At 42.6% G+C, this 5315-nt stretch overlaps 1 non-coding gene across 1 annotated transcript; it reads left to right on the forward strand.

The window, feature by feature from the left end:
- The first annotated feature begins 1112 nt into the window (after positions 1–1112).
- Positions 1113–1255, forward strand: LOC131819059 (U4 spliceosomal RNA). Its single transcript, XR_009349043.1, has one exon. It is a non-coding gene; the product is annotated as a U4 spliceosomal RNA (small nuclear RNA).
- Positions 1256–5315: the final 4060 nt, after the last annotated feature.

Raw genomic sequence — 5315 nt, forward strand, 5'->3', positions numbered from 1 at the left:
CTTTGGGAAAATGCTATCCATAGGGGAAAAGTCAATAGTAAGCATGTGTTTGATGCCGTAGGAACCTCTGTTTTCTCCTTGCACCTTCTGAAGGAATGAGTCAGTGGTGATTTTCTGGTATGACCCAGCTGCACTCAAATGCTCCATGAAATGGTTTCATAACCTAAAGGAATTTTTCTCACTGATTTTTAAGCCTCCCCATTGCCTTGCTCTATGATTTATGGAGTAACGCTCTTGAGATAAATGGTATGTCCTACCTGAATAAAATAACAGTTCTTGGAATAGAAGGAAGATAGAGAAGTTTGGGGGAATGTAAGAGAATTCAAGTCAAGAGCAGAGACTGGAAGAGAAGAATTCTGGAAAGGTGATTACTCACAAGGTGGGATGGAGAAGAGAAAGAACCCTGAAAGAAACAAGACTTCCTTTGGGGCACTAATGCTTTTCTGCACCCGCACAGCAAAACTGGAGCATCCAAGAAACATTTTAGGCCATCACCCTGAGGGTTTTACTTTTGTTTGCTTATTTGCTTGTTGACCTGATTATTTCAATGAAAACCCTATCCAAGGTGGTTTTTGTATGTTTATTTCTTTGCTGCTCTAGCAATGAGTTCATAGCCAATGAAACTCCAAAGTCAAATAGACTGCTTTGTGATTTTTAAGACACCTAGAGAAGACAGCAGAAATGAGAGTCATGTCTTAGATGAATATAGCGGTCCTTTCTAAATATTTGCAGCTCTCTATCTTGTAGGCACATGGTAGGATTATGCTTTCTGTTCCTCTAGTGGTTGGATGGAGCCATGCACCAGCTCAGGCCAATGAGGGGGTAAGTGAAAGCAATGTTTGTCTTTTCTAGTCTGGAATGTCTCATTCGTGGTGCAAGACTGCCCAGAGCTTCCTTTGGCCCTGGCACCATGGCAAACCAGATTTGGGGGAAATGGGAGTGACTGCTCCATCTGCCTACATCCCTGAATGACTGCAGTGACAAATGACACAAACTCCTTTATTGACCTAGGATGGGTGTGCATTGTGAATGACCTCTATGGCTCGAAGTCCCCGAGCTTTCAGAATTGCTTACTAGAGCACATTTTAGCCTATTCTGATATATGTAATCAGAGCTTTGTGCAGTGGCAGTATTGTAGCCAATGAGGTTTATCCAAGGTGCGATTATTGCTAATTGATATATGTAATCAGTTTGAGACCTAGTTTGATAGTTTGATGCACAAACTGCAAGGATTGTTCTGGCTACAGAAGTCTGTCTTAGTCAGGGTTTTCCAGGGAAACTGATTACACTGTATGTGTGTGTGTGTGTGTGTGTGTGTGTGTAAAGAGATTTATTATAAGAATTTGGCTCACATGATTATGGAGGCTGAAAAATCTTAAAAATCTACGGCCACCAAGCTGGTGACCCAGGAGATCCAAAGATATCATTCTAGTTTGAGTCCAAAAGCTTGAGAACCAGGAATGCCAATGGTGTAAATTCTGGTCTAAAAGCCAGCAGGTTTGAGATCCAAGAAGAGCCAATATGTTGATTTAGTCTGAAAGCAGGAAAAGACCCAAGTCCCAGCTCAAGGTCTCAGGCAGAAGGTCCCATTCATTCAGCCTTTTTGTTTTTGTTTTTTTTCAGGCCTTCAACTGATTGGGTGAGACCCCTCTGCATCAGGGAAGGCAATGTGCTTTATTCCATTTACCAATTCAAATGTTAATCCCACCCTAAAACACCCTAACAGACACACTAAAAAAAAAAAAAAAAAAAAAAAAAAAAAAAGTTTGACTAACTATCTGGGCACTTATGGCCCAGGTGAGGTGAGACATAAGATTGACTGTCATGAGATGCATTTGAGGCATGGCAGGAAATAAATTAATTCTATGATGAACAAATCTAGGAGCCAAGACAGAGTGATGGAATCAGGTGTTAAAATCAGTCCATTTAGCCAATGAGACTCCAAAGACCATTACAGCGCAGGAGGGACAAATGCCCTTGGCTTATAAGTAAAAGTCTCACTACATAACTGTCCCTATTCTGATGCCAGTGTGTGTTTCCAGCTTGTACGTTCCCAGGGTACACAGCGTTTACCTAGCTCTGATCTTGGATTTGTTCTCTCCTGTGTTCTTTTTGAAGGATGGGAAAGGTCTTTATCTCCCTCTTGGAAAGTCTGGCTCTTTGGATCTTAAAGTTGACTTTCTGGCAAAATGTTGTCAAGAGGACACTTCCCTGGGAAAACAGATCAACCCAACTGTACACTGGAGTGTCCATCTCACAGATCACTACACCTATCAGCTATGGTTATTCTCACTTTCCTTACACATAATCCCACTAGTCTCCAAAGAGAGGCTGGCTTTCTGTGAACCTGAATGTCAAAAGAAGGGTTAACTCTGAAGACTCATGTTAGGCTCCAAAGGCATAAGGCAAGACGTGTGTGGAATCAAAAATTTCATCGAAAAATATTTTAAACTCACTGGGACATATAGCAAATCTGGTTTGGGGCTTATTGTAGGAGACCTTAACGAGTCCAGAATGTCCATATTCTCCTTGAAGTGTTGGACTCATAGTTTCTTGAGTTGAACAGATCTTGAATTTCTTGAGAAATAGTTGGCTTATGTGTAGGGACCACATTATATTAAAATTTTTATTTTATATATTTTTGCTCCCTGAGCACATTCAATGGACTGTGTGGAAACTGCATGTTTGTAGGTGGGGATTCTACTGGTCTGCCTGTTATGTATGGCCGCATTAGCATAAAAGAAGATCAATTTAGAAGCCAGTGTGGACCAGCACATGAAATTTCAAAATTCTTGGCATTCTTGGGTAGACTTCTGCCCATCTTAGATGTCCTGGAAGGTCACCAGAGCAGCAACCTCAAGGAACCACTCCAGTGGCAGATTTTCAATGATTAGCTTTGAGCTCAGCTTCTTGTTAAGTGAAAGTGATTAAAAAGGATTTCAAGCATGCAGCCCATGACGGCTGAAAGTGGCAGATGGTGTGAGCTAGTACATTATGTCAAGGAATCCATGTACATTTTTGCAACCATTTACAGCTCTTGGTACATATTAATACTCCCAGAACGCTGTCATCACAGGAGCCTGGCCAGCTGACCCTTGTCAAATGTGCCATTTCTTTTTCATTTCCAAAAGGCTTCGTTTCAGTTGTATTTTTTTTTATCCTCTTCTAGGAGAATCTTGTTTGGAGGTTTATTATTTTTTTTTTACTTATTTTTTAAATATATATATATATATATATATATATTTTTTTTTTTTTTAAGAATTCAAGGCATTCAGAATTATTTTTGTTTTACCTATGTCTCATTTGTCTGGGGTAGATGTTGGGGGCTGGGGAAATTTTACTGCCTGGCTGTTCTATCATAAGTGACACCCCCCTTCCCCCCAAATAAGACCTCAGGGAAGACAGAGGCAATGTGGGTTTGTGAATTTCATTTTATCAGCCCTATAGCCACCATAGTAGTGGAAGCACACACATTTTGGTAGAACAGGTAGTTCTAATCAAACTGCCTAATCTGGGTGGGTCTTAGTGTGCTGCTGTATTTGCAGATGAAAAGGTCTAAAGCCTGAGCTTGTCTTGACCCAGTGAAAAGATCCAAGCCAAGCTGCTGCTTACTCACACGATCATTTTTGGAGCAATAGCCTTCATTTGCAAAATGTCTGGCAATACTGTAAAAATGTCCCCACCTTGGTCTAACATCTACCTCATCTCTTACTTCACACAAAGCTGTTTTGCTGTTTGGGGCAGTTTTGCCAATGGACTTCCTTGAGTGTGACCACCCTTTCTCATACTTGACAAACCAGGAAGCCTGAGCCAATCAGCAGAGCCTGCTCTCTCTCCGTGGTTGGGGTACAAGCAGGGCATTGGTGATGGTAATCAATTTCCAAGGCATTTCTTTGGATTTCTTGAGCTGTTCAGGTTCTAGCTATAGGACTACTGTGGCCATGGTAGGGGGGAAGGGCTTCTGGGCAACCAAGAGAAGAAGATGAAGCTGTCGTGCTTTCAGAGTGACACTAGAGAGTCACTCTCTGCTGGAAGGTGGCAGTGGGCGACCTCAAAGGGGCTCATTCGCAGGTTGGTTAAGCAACCATGAGGATCCGTCATAATATTTGGGGAGAAACCCCCAAGGAAAGGCTGGACTTCAAATAACACAAGCATATAGGGACTTGGATTCACTGTAGTTTGCATACGAAAAGAAAAATAATTTTCTTTTCTGGCTGATACCAGGTCCTTCTACCTTTCTCCGCAGCTTCTATCTGGTCCAGAACTCATTCTCATGTCTTCTCTCCTCGAGCTCATCTCATTTTAACAATAGTCATCTGTAGTCTCTGGAAGGGTCTACATAGCAGAACAAATTAGTCATGAATAAGACCGGACAGCCCAGACCTTGTGAAATGTACCAATGGCTGGCTCTTCTGTGGCTGTCTTTTGAAACCTGGGTGACAGGATGACACCCAGTGGGTGGAAAGAGCGTTTTTCTCTGAAGGAAATGAATGTTCCCACTGTCAATCATCCAGGGAAGTGATTAATCTCAGGCAGAAAGTGAGAAAGCTTTGTATGCCATGGCAATAATGAAGGTTGTAAGTTACAGTGCTCATCAGGGGTATTACTGTTGTAACTGTGTTACCTGGCAGGTCCCATGGGAAACGGATCAGGGCAGTCCTATTTAGCTAGTGCACTGGGAGAGGGTGGAGCCCTGAGAAGTGGAGGTAAATCATGAGCCCTCAGGGCAAATCCAAGATAGAAAAGAAAGACTTGGCTGACAAACAGCAGAGTCTCCTCCAGTTTGCAGTCGGCCATCCCTGGCAATGAGCAGAGAAGGACTTGAGCATCTCTGTTCGGCAGATACCTGTTGGATTATCTGTTCCTTAACTCTCACTTCCACCCGGCAATTCTAATGACCAGAGAACCTGACAGCAGCTCCCTACCTGGTTTTACCTGGAAAGCAATTGGAGCTCATTGGAAAACAGGTCACCTTTCTTCCTCCACTCTCTAGGGAGTCCAGATCCCACTTCTGAGTGTCCAGGGCCTGCGTCACTCACAGATGAGTAAGGTGACTTCATGCCCATGCATGAAGATTTCAGCCTTACTGCAAAGCCCTGCTCTAAGCAAAATTATCTTCCCTCTATTATTAGTTGCCTAGAACTCCTATGTTATTTCTATGGGTTAAGCATTATGTTTCCAAGAATCCCCTATAAAAATGAAAATATCTACAAATGGGTAGGATACTCAAGTGTTGTCAGCTGTGCACGCAGTGCTGGGAAGAAGTTTAACCCTGTGTTTCCCCACACCGGCCCTGGTGGTGCAGAAGATGGTTG

This window comes from Mustela lutreola, chromosome 16 (genome assembly GCF_030435805.1).
Source record: "Mustela lutreola isolate mMusLut2 chromosome 16, mMusLut2.pri, whole genome shotgun sequence".
Lineage (NCBI taxonomy): Eukaryota > Metazoa > Chordata > Mammalia > Carnivora > Mustelidae > Mustela > Mustela lutreola.